Raw genomic sequence first — 13055 nt, 5'->3', positions numbered from 1 at the left:
GAGCCTCTTGGGCCACTATTTTTGCTGCTTTGAGTTTGTACAAGAGATGGATGTGGAACAAACCAACGACAGAAACCTATGCACACACGTACCTCGCTCCAGGAGACACTTCCCGGGCTGGGTTACAGGAAGTCAGGGCCTGTTAGGTGGGGAGACATTGCCTAGGGAGGAGCAAGCTTCAGAGTCCAGGTGACCTCAGCGACCGTGTTTTCCAGCCCGGGCAGTGTGCCGCACACAAGGACTGGGTGATTTTAGCAAGTTCACCTGCCCATGATTTCCCCAGCGAGTCTCTGGAGAAGACAAAGTTTCTCTTCCCCTGGGAGATCCTGGGTCCCACAGAACATCCTCTGGCCCGCCCCAGAAGCTGTTGTTACCAACGACCACCTTGGTTCCGTGTTACACCCACTGGGCACTAATTCCACGGACCCTAGGCATTTAACGGGTGTCTACACCTACTCCCGGCCCTGAGGAAAGTGTCAGGGAAGCTAATAGGAGTGAGTGCCGGGGGGGTTTGCTTTTTGTGCGTGTTGAGTTAGACAACAAACGTGCGGATGCTGGCACAGTGTCTGCCAATGTTGGCTTCCTTTTCCTCCACTTTATTAATAGTCTTCAAGACACTTTGGCCAGACTTGTTTGATTTCTCAGAGCCTCCGCGAACCCAGCCCGCACTGGGACAGGAGAAAAGCATGTGAGCAAGCGTGGGACTCCTGAGAGAGAGGCAGGCAGCGTCAGCCTCGTCTGGGCCGGGGACGCTGTGGCCAGGCAGGGCCCGGAGCAGCATGGCCGGGGGAGGGCTCTGTGCCGCCACACCCCAGCCCACACCTTGGGCATTTCTTAACTCCCTGCCTCAGTTTCCTCATCTGTAGAGGTGGGTGTGATGGTTAGTTTTACGTGTCAACTGGGCTAGGCTATAGTACTCAGCTATTGAAACGCTCATCTAGGTGTTGCTATGGAGAAGATTCGAAGCTGTGGTTAATAGCTACCATCAGTTGGCTCTGAACAAGGGAGACTGCCCTCCACAGTGTGAGCGGGTGCGATCCAGTTCCGGTGAAAGGCCTTAGGAACCAACACAGGTTCCCAGAGCAAGAAGAAATTCTGCCTCCAGCAACGTCAGCTCCGGCCCAAACCTGCTGGCTTGGCCCCCAGACCTGGGACTTGCCAGCCACACAGCTGTGTAAGCCAGGCTCTGGAACTAGAGAGGGGGTAGGTAGATAGGTAGGTGATAGACACAGAGAGAGGCACCTGCGATAGTCCAATTTCTCAAAAGAATCCTGACCGACACGGGGACAGGGTTACATCCCACCTCACGGAATTGTTGTGAGGAGTAGCTTGCTTAGACCAGTCCCGACACAAGGGAAAGAGCGCACTAAATGTCACCTGCTCGCGGCCACGCAGCTGGTGGCTATGACCTTGGCTGAGTGCCCAAGTGCAGGACTTTTACACCATGCCCGGCACTTCCTCTGCCCACTGCAGAGTTGTGCCAATCATCCCGCCCTTCAGAGCTACAGGGTGAATGTGAGCCCGTCCCCACCCCGCCTGCACACTCCGGACCACCCACGCTGTCAGCTGATTCACACAGGGCTGGGTCCCACTGCTCCAGTGCCGGAGACCCTGGCCAGAACCGGACTGTCTCACTGCTCCCTAAGGGCACTGGGGTTATTGGGGCGGTCCCCTCAGAATCTCTTCAGAGCTGTAACCCGGATCTGACTTTTTGTCACAGGTAGGGAGTTCACCCATGACAAATAATCAAAACCATACAGGTAAAAAGCATTTTATTAGGGGTTTGTATTTTTTTTTTCTTTTAAGAATGGGAATGTTTTTATTAATAGCATTATATTTTGGTTTTATCATGGTCAGCCCAAGAAAAGAGATAAAGAAATTGTAAAGTGGGCCTAAGAAAGAAATGGAATTTTTTATTTTTCCAAAAAACAAATGCTGTCAGTTTGGTCTAGGAAAGGACGAGAGGCAGGACAGGGGTGGACGGTGCACAGTCCAGTAGATTTTCAAAAGATACTGTCCAAATTTTTGTTCTAAAGCATATTTTCAATCCTTTTTGAAATCTGGAGGCCATGGGACTGTTTCTATAGGGCAAAGGTCCACCCATGACCTTTCAAACACGGACGCTCTAGAGCAGGGGTCTCAAACTCAACTCAGCATGTGGGCCGCAGAGCAAGATCACAGCCGTTTGGCGGGCCGCACTAGGTCTACAAAAGGCAACTGTTACGCAATACTTTTCTCACTGCAGTTGAAAACAAAAAAAAATCAGTACAACAAGCACAATCGTACATGCAGTTTACTCAGTGTCACAAAACGACCAGAAACTGTAGTTCGCATCACAACTGCTGTTAACTAAGCTAATATCTAGCTAGGATGCTAGAGAAATGAAAAATACAAGTAGGCCCCTAGGCTTACTTAATTTTATCCAAAATATTTTGAACTTCGTGGATTAGTCTGCAGGCCTCACAAAATTGTTTGGCGGGCCGCATGCGGCCCGCGAGCCACGAGTTTGAGACCCCTGCTCTAGATCCTGGCATCATTTCAGGTGCCTGGGCAGAGTCTGTCCCCAGCACCTGGAACGCTCCCCGACTCAGGGACCACCGCTTTGGGAAGGCCTCCTGACCACCCCCAGGGAGGTGATCGCCCCCTTCCCGCTGTGCACTCACAGCCCCCTTTCTGCTTCTCTGGGCGGTACCCACAGCTGACAGCTCACCAGTCTCCTCCATCGAATTAAGAGCTTCTTCGCTAGCTTTTCTTAAGTCTTTGTACCGCTGTACTGCACCCAGCACGTACCGGACCTGATAGCGGACATGACTGGTGCTCAGCACCTGCGGCAGGCAGCCTGCGGGCTAGCTGACTTCCAGGCCTGTGCCCTGTCCATCGCCTCCCTCTGAAGCCATGCCCTTCGGCTCCTGCGGCTGCAGCCGCTCTGGTCAAGCGTGTTGGGCAGCAATCAAGTGCAGTGGGTGGACCTGGTTTAGAACCCAATTCAGACAAGCCACCGTGAAGTGGCAGAGTAAATATAACCGACTACATCTGAGCGTTAGGTAGTATTACTGGGTTGTTTCTAAGTTGATTTGGTGTGCTAACAGTATTATTGTTCTATAAGAAAATATGCTGTGTGTGTGTGTGTGTGTGTGTGTGTGTGTGTGTGTGACAGAGACAAACAGAGAGAGGGACAGACAGGAAGGGAGAGAGATGAGAAGCATCAATTCTTTTTTTGCTGCACCTTAGTTGTTCATTGATTGATTTCTCATATGTGCCTTGACGGAGGGGCTCCAGCAGACCAAGTGACCCCTTGCTCAGGGCAGTGACCTTGGGTTCAAGCCAGCGACCTTGGGCTCAAGCTGGTGAGCCTTGTTCAAACCTGATGAGTCCGTGCTCAAGCTGGTAACCTTGGGGTTTTAAACCTGGGTCCTCTGCGTCCCAGTCTGACGCTCTATCCACTGCGCCACCACCTGGTCAGGTGAAAACATGCTTGTTTTCAAGTGCTGCAGTTTGCAGGCGGGACTAAGGAAGCCCTGACTGACAGCGCCCATTCCATGTCAGCACTGGGGTGCCCTCGGGGTTCATGTTTCATGTTGCCCCGTACAGTGCATGTAACGTAACCTGCACTCATCATCTGCACTCGGTCGTGCACTTCTCACGCTACCCAGAAGTACCATCATCATTCCCAGTACCAGAGAGGGGGCTAAGGGTGAGAGTTAAGGGACTTCTCCAAGGTCGCACCACTTGGAAGAGACAGAGCAGGTATCGGAAGCCAGATCCGCCCACCGCCACGCCTCCTTTACATTCCTCCCGGCCCCTCCTCCTGGCCCGGCGAAGCCCCTCCTCCTGGCCCGGTGAGGCCCCTCCTCCTGGCCCCGGGCCCCTCCTCCTCCTGCTGCTGATTGTCAGCCTTTCTCAAGGTGGAAGAGGCCCAGAGCCGGATGAGGCCTCATTCCAATAGCGCTGAACCCTTATGGAAAAGACGGTCTTTTGAAAATAGACTGGGCAAACACAGGTCTAGGATGCACAGGGGGAAGTGCAGCGATTTCAATCCGCTCTGCTAATCCAACCATCACTACCCTGTCACCAATGCAAAGTAGCCCAGGCTGGATCTCTGAACCAGGTCCCAGTGACCTGAGAACTCCTCCCGATCAGCTCCTGCCTCCCTCGGTCACGGCCCCTCTGGACCTAGGGATCCTCATCTGTACAGAGCAGGGCTGGGCCTAGCGGTGCCCTAAGCTCCTCTCCCACTCAGCACACCCTGGGTGCTGTGGCGTCAGAGGCCACAGGTCTCAGCGCAAGCTTGTGTCATCCTCAGCACCTGTCACTGGGCCGGCAGGAGGCCAGGCTTCATTGGATGAGGGCCTCGCCTCTCGGGAGCTCATCATTTATCTTCCTAAATAAACGTCAGGTGGAACAGAAGACACTAAGTGTCCATGCACACTCGTTTGTGTTCCCACTCCTTAAGCTACTGCAAACCCCTGTGGGTGTGAGCACCCGATTGGGACCTAGGAGGAAAGCTGGCCCAAACCGCCCCACTGGGCCGGGCGTTCCCTCCCCAGCCCCGCCTGCCCTCCTGCAGGCTCCGCACGGGCGCCCCCAGCCCGGCTCAATTTTCCCCACTAATTAAAGGTCACACTTCCAGCTGCAATCACCGAGAGACACCCTCCAGGTGAGTCAGTAGAGGGAAAAATAAGGTCCTTTCCATGTCTTACCACTCTCGTGGGACAGTAAGCTTGAAGCTGGCGAACACCCATGAGAAATACCAGGGTTGCTATGAGGAAGTGTGAATGGGGCCCACCTCCCAAGGGCAGCAATTATGGGACAAAAGATAACTTCCTGCTCTACTGTCACCACTTAATTCAACAAATGTCATTGGAGCTCGTGCCCTAGCGTGTGCTTTGTGATAGAAGACTCAGATGACTAGGGCCTCAATTCTCAGGACTAAGTGGCAGGTAGCTTGAATCTGTTGAAATGGAGTTGCTGTCAGAGAAAAACCATAAAAGTAAGTTGATCTGGGCCCTGGCCGGTTGGCTCAGTGGTAGAGCGTTGGCCTGGCATGCGGGGGACCCGGGTTTGATTCCCGGCCAGGGCACATAGGAGAAGCGCCCATTTGCTTCTCCACCCCCCCCCTCCTTCTTCTCTGTCTCTCTCTTCCCCTCCCACAGCCAAGGCTCCACTGGAGTAAAGGATGGCCCAGGCGCTGGGGATGGCTCCTTGGCCTCTGCCCCAGGCGCTTGAGTGGCTCTGTCGCGGCAGAGCGATGCCCCGGAGGGGCAGAGCATCGCCCCCTGGTGGGCAGAGCGTCGCCCCTGGTGGGCGTGCCCGGTGGATCCCAGTCGGGCGCATGCGGGAGTCTGTCTGATTGTCTCTCCCCGTTTCCAGCTTCAGAAAAATAAAATAATAATAATAAAAAAAAAAGTAAGTTGATCTGGAGGCTCTTTAAATAACAGCAATAATTATCACCATTTATTTATCGAGCAGTTACTATGGCTGAAACTATACTGGAAGCTCCATCTATATGCTCTTTGTTCATTTTTACAATCCTGAAGCTGGTTATTTCCCCCAATTTACAAATGAGAGAATGGAAGCCAGAGACATTAAATAGCCACCGACACTCACAACAAATAAATGACTGACTGGGACAGGAGTCCACGTAAGTCTGACCCTAATTAGTGAAACTATATATACATAACACAAAGATACAGATAACAGGACAGTAAACCCTAGAGGGAGGGGGGAGGGAGCTAGGGGAAGGAGGGCAAAGGGGGTATAAATAGGGACACAAGGGTGGGGGGTGAGGGAGGTATAGTCAGTGGGACACTTGAATCCATGTAAACACAATAAATTAAAAATTAATAAAAAATAAATTAAAAAAAAGTCTGACCCTAAAGCCCATGTTTTCATCTACCTGACATGTAAGACAGTATTTTGCAATAGAAAAGGCACCTTGTATAGAAAATATGAAAAAATACTCCTTTTTCAAAAAGCAGTGTAAAATAGCATAGAGTTAAGGCTTTACCTGTCTGAAATGCCGGAGGCTGAGACCAGGCAAGTCCACGTTGGATTTGAGCAGATGGTAGAGGAACTGCGGAGCCAGAAAGCGGTGGGCCGTTCTGGTTAATGGAATCTCACAACGGCGGCGGATGAGCAAACAGGCAGGGAAACCACTTCACGAACCAACAGCCAGCAAAATGGCCCCTGGCAGTGGCGGGCAGGCAATCCGCCATCGCCCTGAGCGCAAGCCCCCCGTAGCGTTACATAGACTATCCACACGTGGTGCTGCCATGTGCGCACGCACGCAATCATGCAAAGTACAAGCGAGCAAGGCTGACACAGCTGTTTTCCCAACACTGCCCTTGCGGTGTGATCCCATAGCACACAGAGAGGAAGCCCAGGAACCTGAGTTCAAATGCAGGCTGTTGCTTCAGAATAGAAGCCAGGCACTTGCTGGGTGCAGTGTGAAATGGCCCCATATACAGAGGACAAGGGGAGACTAGAGACAGAGGCAGAGCACTTCAGGTTAGCTGGTGGCAGGTTTAATAAGCAAGAAAACTAACTTGTGAGGCTTGTCTTGGACGACCTCAAAACAAGTAGATCCGTGCCTACTGCCTGCATCTGAAACGTTTACATAGAGTCCTTACCTGGCTTGGTCTCTGCAACACCTTACTCTCAAGGCTGCATCCTTGAAACAGTTCCTACTGCGCGCCTGTGGTGGGCAGAAGGAACACTTCAAGGGGATGGGGAGAGGAACCTCCAACTGCTCAGGTCCAGCTCTCCCATCCACCAGCCCTCACCACCGTCTTGAACTCAGCCAACAAAGTTCTGAGGACAACTCAAGCCTTGGCTTTAGCAACTGGCTGCCTTGCCACAGCGCTCTCTAGCGACCAGATGAGGTCATACATGATTTTTCTTTTTTTTTTTTTTCAGGAAGACTTTTTTTTTTTTACCCTTTTAAAAAAAATTAATTTTAATGGGGTGACAATAAATCAGGGTACATATGTTCAGAGAAAACATCTCCAGGTTATTTTGACATTTGATTATGCTGCATTTCCATCACCTGAAGTCCAATTGTCTTCCGTCACCTTCTAACTGGTTTTCTTTGTGCCCCTCCCCTCCCCCAACCCTCCCTCTTCTCCCCTCCCAACACGTAACCCCAACACGTAACCCCCACACTCTTGTCCATGTCTCTGAGTCTCGTTTTTATGTCCCACCTATGTATGGAATCATGTAGTTCTTAGTTTTTTCTGATTTGATTTACTTATTTCACTCAGTATAATGTTATCAAGGTCCATCCATGTTGTTGTAAATGATCTGATGTCATCATTTCTTACGGCTGAGTAGTATTCCATAGTATATGTGTACCAAAGCTTTTTAATCCACTCGTCCACTGACGGACACTTGGGCTGTTTCCAGATCTTCGCTATTGTGAACAATGCTGCCATAAACATGGGGGTGCATTTCTTCTTTTGAAACAGTGCTATGATGTTCTTGGGGTATATTCCTAAAAGTGGGATAGCTGGGTCAAAAGGCAGTTCGATTTTCAATTTTTTGAGGAATCTCCATACTGTTTTCCACAGTGGCTGCACCAGTCTGCATTCCCACCAGCAGTGCAGGAGGGTTCCCTTTTCTCCACATCCTTAACAGCACTTATTCTGTGTTGTTTTGTTGATGAGAGCCATTCTGACTGGTGTGAGGTGATATCTCATTGTGGTTTTAATTTGCATTTCTCTAATGATTAGTGATGCGGAGCATTTTTTCATATGCCTATTGGCCATCTGTATGTCCTCTTTGGAGAAGTGTATATTCATTTCTTTCGCCCATTTTTTGATTGGATTGTTTGTCTTCCTGGTATTGAGCTTTGCAAGTTCTTTATAAATTTTGGTTATTAACCCCTTATCAGACGTATTGTCAAATATGTTCTCCCATTGTGTAGTTTGTCTTTTTATCCTGTTCTTATTGTCTTGAGCTGCGCAAAAGCTTTTTAGTTTGATATAGTCCCATTTGTTTATCCTGTCTTTTATTTCACTTGCCTATGGAGATAAATCGGCAAATATATTGCTGCGAGAGATGTCAGAGAGCTTACTGCCTAAGATGCTTATGGTTTTACAGCTTACATTTAAGTCTTTTATCCATTTTGAATTTATTTTTGTGAATGGTGTAAGTTGGTGGTCTAGTTTCATTTTTTTGCAGGTAGCTGTCCAGTTTTCCCAACACCATTTGTTGAAGAAGTTGTCTTTACTCCATTGTATTCTCTTACCTCCTTTGTCAAATATCAGTTGTCCATAAAGGTGTGGGTTTATTTCTGGGTTCTCTGTTCTGTTCCATTGATCTATAAGCCTGTTCTTATACCAGTACCAGGTGTTTGAGTACAGCTCCCTCTAGTGACCAGATGAGGTCATACATGATTTTTCTTAATCCAAGAAGAAAACATCTAATAACCAAAGATTCAGCCAGGGTCAAATTTGGATGAAGTAGATTGTCTGTTTTCAGGCCCTTCTCTGCTCCAGCCTCGAGCCTGATGACCTGACACTCCTCATGACTGGAGCAGACAGAGCATGGATTTGGGGATCAGGCTGGGCTGAGATCAAGTGCTAGCTACACACTTGGCGACGTCAGAGTGGGACTCAGAGCACCAGACTCCACTGGAGCTCCCGCAGGGGCTGCCTCTAACCGTCCCAATCACCAGCCGGAGTCCAGTGTTACCACTTCACTGAGGGTCAGTCGGCAAAGTCAGCCAAACTCTTCAGGTATTCAGATAATCACCGTGAATCCTTGCTTTCTACAGATCATTCAGTATTTTAGGGGTTTTTTTCTCCATTAGTAAATATAATATTTATCTTAAAGAAAAAACTCAATCTTGAGGCTGACGCAGAACAATAAAATTCTTTATCAGCTCTTCACGACCTTAGTCAAAGGTAAAACTTTTCTCCATTTACTTCCTGACGGACATCAGCGTTTCCAATGCCTATTTGCCTCTCAGCACACACGTTCACAGTTGGACAACGCCTCACTGTTCTTTATATGTTTATATTTAATGGTTCTATCATCATTCCACCAATAACATCTATAAAATCCACATAAGAATATGATCTTTTTTTTTTTTTTTTTTAATTTTTCTGAAGCTGGAAACAGGGAGAGACAGTCAGACAGACTCCCGCATGCGCCCGACCGAGATCCACCTGGCACGCCCACCAGGGACGACGCTCTGCCCCCCAGGGGGCGATGCTCTGCCCATCCTGGGCGTCGCCATATTGCGACCAGAGCCACTCTAGCGCCTGAGGCAGAGGCCACAGAGCCATCCCCAGCGCCCGGGCCATCTTTGCTCCAATGGAGCGTTGGCTGCGGGAGGGGAAGAGAGAGACAGAGAGGAAAGCGCGGCGGAGGGGTGGAGAAGCAAATGGGCGCTTCTCCTATGTGCCCTGGCCGGGAATCGAATCCGGGTCCTCTGCATGCTAGGCCGACGCTCTACCGCTGAGCCAACCGGCCAGGGCCAGAATATGATCTTTGTTTATCCCTAACATCTCTCTGTAGAAACAGTTTCAATGGAGGAACCAGACTAATAAAGTTCCACATAGGACCACAGAGTTTCAGACATGGACTTTCATTCGCCACCAGTCTTCCCCATTGGTCCACATTTGGGTCTCTTTTTTTGTGTTCATTTCTACATTTGTATCGAGTAAATCTTTAACTCATTGATAGATATGTGGTTCACAAACCTCAGTAAGATCCTTGAATACCCCTACTGTCACTCTACAGAATTAAAAGAGAAATGTTTTTCTGAGATATTTAGACAACGGTGGTACCGGTAGTTAGTAGCAGACCAGACTCTGTAATTTCTGGTCCAACAGTGTATCAAGATTTATTTCCCTTGAAACCAGAACTTAGTATGGCATGAAGTGTTTGAAAACACTGTTCAAGACAGTACTGTATAATGTAAAATCACTTTGAAGTCTCCATGACCCATCACATATAAGCATTGAGAAGTCAGAAGGGTGAGGAATCTTATAGGGCTTTCTGGAGGAAGTGAGACTTGAGAAGTAAACCAAATAAAGAAGTTTAAAGACAAGGGTATTCCTCTTGCCTGACCAGGTGGTGGCGCAGTGGATAGAGCATCAGATTGGGACGCAGAGGACCCAGATTCGAAACCTAGGTTGCTGGCTTGAGTGTGGGCTCATCCAGCTCAAGCATGAGCTCACCAGCTTGAGTGCGGGGTTGCTGACTTGAGCGTGGGATCATAGACATGACCCCATGATCACTGTCTTGAGCCCAAGGTCGCTGGTTTGAAGCCCAAGGTCACTGGCTTGAGCCCAAGGTCGCTGGCTTGAGCAAGGGGTCACTTGCTCTGCTGTAGACCCCCGGTTAAGGCACATATGAGAAAGCAATCAATGAACTAAGGAGCTGCAATGAAGAATTGATGCTTCTCATCTCTCTCCCTTCCTGTCCGTCTATCCCAGGGGTCCCCAAACTTTTTACACAGGGGGCCAGTTCACTGTCCCTCAGACCACTGGAGGGCCGGACTATAAAAAAAACTATGAACAAATCCCTATGCACACTGCATATATCTTATTTTAAAGTAAAAAAACAAAATGGGAACAAATACAATATTTAAAATAAAGAACAAGTAAATTTAAATCAACAAACTGACCAGTATTTCATTGGGAACTATGCTCCTCTCACTGACCACCAATGAAAGAAGTGCTCCTTCTGAAAGTGCAGCGGGGACCGGATAAATGGCCTCAGGGGGCTGCATGCGGCCCGCGGGCCGTAGTTTGGGGACCCCTGGTCTATCCCTATCTGTCCCTCTCTCTGTCTCTCTCTTTCTCTGACACACACACACACACACACACACACACACACACACACTCAAAACAAAACACAAGGGTATTCTCACGGGGACCCAACATGAGTAAAGCCGAAAGTCCAGAGGGAACAGTCAGCATTACAAATCTGGTTTACTAAGGCCAGACCCACATGTGGTTGACAAGGTCAACGGGTGTCCCTCATGGTCTCTTGTTAAGAAACCTCAGCTTCTGTTGCACAGAGGGTAAGTTACTGACAGGTTGAAAGCCAAAGGGTCACATGACCATAGTCTGCATTTTAAATAAACCAGTTCCAATGGCTGCGGAGAACAGGGGTGCCTGGGTCACAAGAGGCAGTCAGGAAGAGAAAGGAGGCTGTATTAGTACAGCAGAGACTTATGAGCTGCTGGAGACTTTGAGAGGCCCAATCAGCACCCCTCTTCCATGACTGAGCTCTAAGCCAACTGAGAAAAAAGGCAAAATGGTAAACAGATGGGTCAAAATATTTTTATTACTGACAGATACTAGATGATGTAGCTTACATCTGTGAACTGTCGTTAACATCCCAGTATGGAATTCCCAAATTATTCAGATGTACCCACAAAACCAGAGGCATGCTGGACCGCCCCAGACTTCTCCATGCAGACCCCAATAAAAGTCACAGCTAAAAGCAGAGCATGACATAGGCTCCCTGAAGGCAACTCAACCCCAGGAGGAAAAAGGAGTTGAGGCAAACACGCAGTTTCCTCCTCACATATTAAATCACATAAGTCACTCCACATCTCTCCGGCAGAGAACAAAGGGACAGAAAGAAGCCAGGAGCATTATCGCACGACTCACTCTTACTCCGTGAGAAAGAAGCCCCAGAAGTGGGAAAGCACTCCTCCCTTACAGTCCCATTCTTTTCGTCCTTCCCACCCACTGGCCTTCAGCGTTAAAACCGTGAACCAGAGCAAGTCTATCATAAAGTCACTTGCAAATACCCACCAATACCGGGGAGCAGGGAAGAGAGGAAGGTGCTACTGGCCTCTAGTGGGCAGAAGCCAGGGACGCTGCCCAAGTCCTGCTACGCACAGGACAGCCACACAACTGAGAATTGTCCAGACACAAGTGCCAACAGTGGCGAGGGTAAGAAGCCCTTAGGTAGCTGTACCTCTTTAAATGAATGTTGATGGGAGAAAAAAGTGCACGTGGACGGGAGACCCACACCCTCATTTTTATTACTGTTAAAGACCAGATTAACAGACAGCTTATCTCCAGGCAGTTCCTATTACTGAGCCTGGAAGTGCACTCAGCCACCTGGCCCCAGAGGAGAGGAGCGCAGGCCTCCCTACGGGAGGTCAGGGTCCTCCAACGCTCAGAGCGGGACGGAACTGGAAGCACGTGCTCCCGTCGGCCACGAATTCCCAGCAGGAGAAAGCGGGAGCTGAGTGTGACCCCGCGTAGGATGGAGAGGGGAGGGTGGTGAGAGCATGGTGTCACATCCTTCAACCTCCCTCCGAAAGGAGACAACAGGAGGGAAGCGTTCCCCAGGCGAGGGCAGAAGCAGCGGCTCCAGAGGAAACAACTGCTAGACTTCGGGTCGCTGTGAACCGCGTTCAGGCCCCGGCAGCTCGCCGTCAGCGAGGTAGGAGTCACACCATGGTGATCAAAGAGGGCCACAAATCAGTGCTCCGTTTTCAGAAAAACCAAGTTGGAACCTTTTCTCATGTGGAAACACTAAGGCTATAGATGAATTTAAGACTTACATGAAACAAATAAAAATAAAAGACCAAAAACCCCATAATATCGGCGCAAAGGTCTTTAGCCCGCGTGTACCACAGACGGAAACCACAAAGGACAAGACCGACATGACTACAGAAAAATATCTTTTATTTGCATTAAAAAAATGTACCACTAACAGGAAAACTACAAAGAGGGGAATTTATCTGCAAAATACATGACTAAGAGTAACCTATTAAGAATTCTTACAAATTAGTAAGAAATAAGACAAATATCTCCCTGGCAAAAGCCTCATAGAAGTAACTCATAAAATACAAAATTAACAAAGAAAAATGGAAACACACCAGGTTTTGCCTATCACAATAACAGACCCGAGAAGAGAGAACACAGCCAATGGTGGTTAAGTGTGTAAAGGACACAATGAAAAACTGATGAGCTTTGCGTTGGCGAAATGGTAATATACCCTTTGACCTTACACATATCTGAATTCCTTCTAAGAAAAATAAAAATGTGTAAAGATTTAGTTAGACTACTCTGGCCAATAAT

The sequence above is a fragment of the Saccopteryx leptura genome, chromosome 12 (genome assembly GCF_036850995.1).
Source record: "Saccopteryx leptura isolate mSacLep1 chromosome 12, mSacLep1_pri_phased_curated, whole genome shotgun sequence".
In the NCBI taxonomy this organism is placed as follows: domain Eukaryota; kingdom Metazoa; phylum Chordata; class Mammalia; order Chiroptera; family Emballonuridae; genus Saccopteryx; species Saccopteryx leptura.
Note: the sequence above shows the minus strand (reverse complement) of the source record.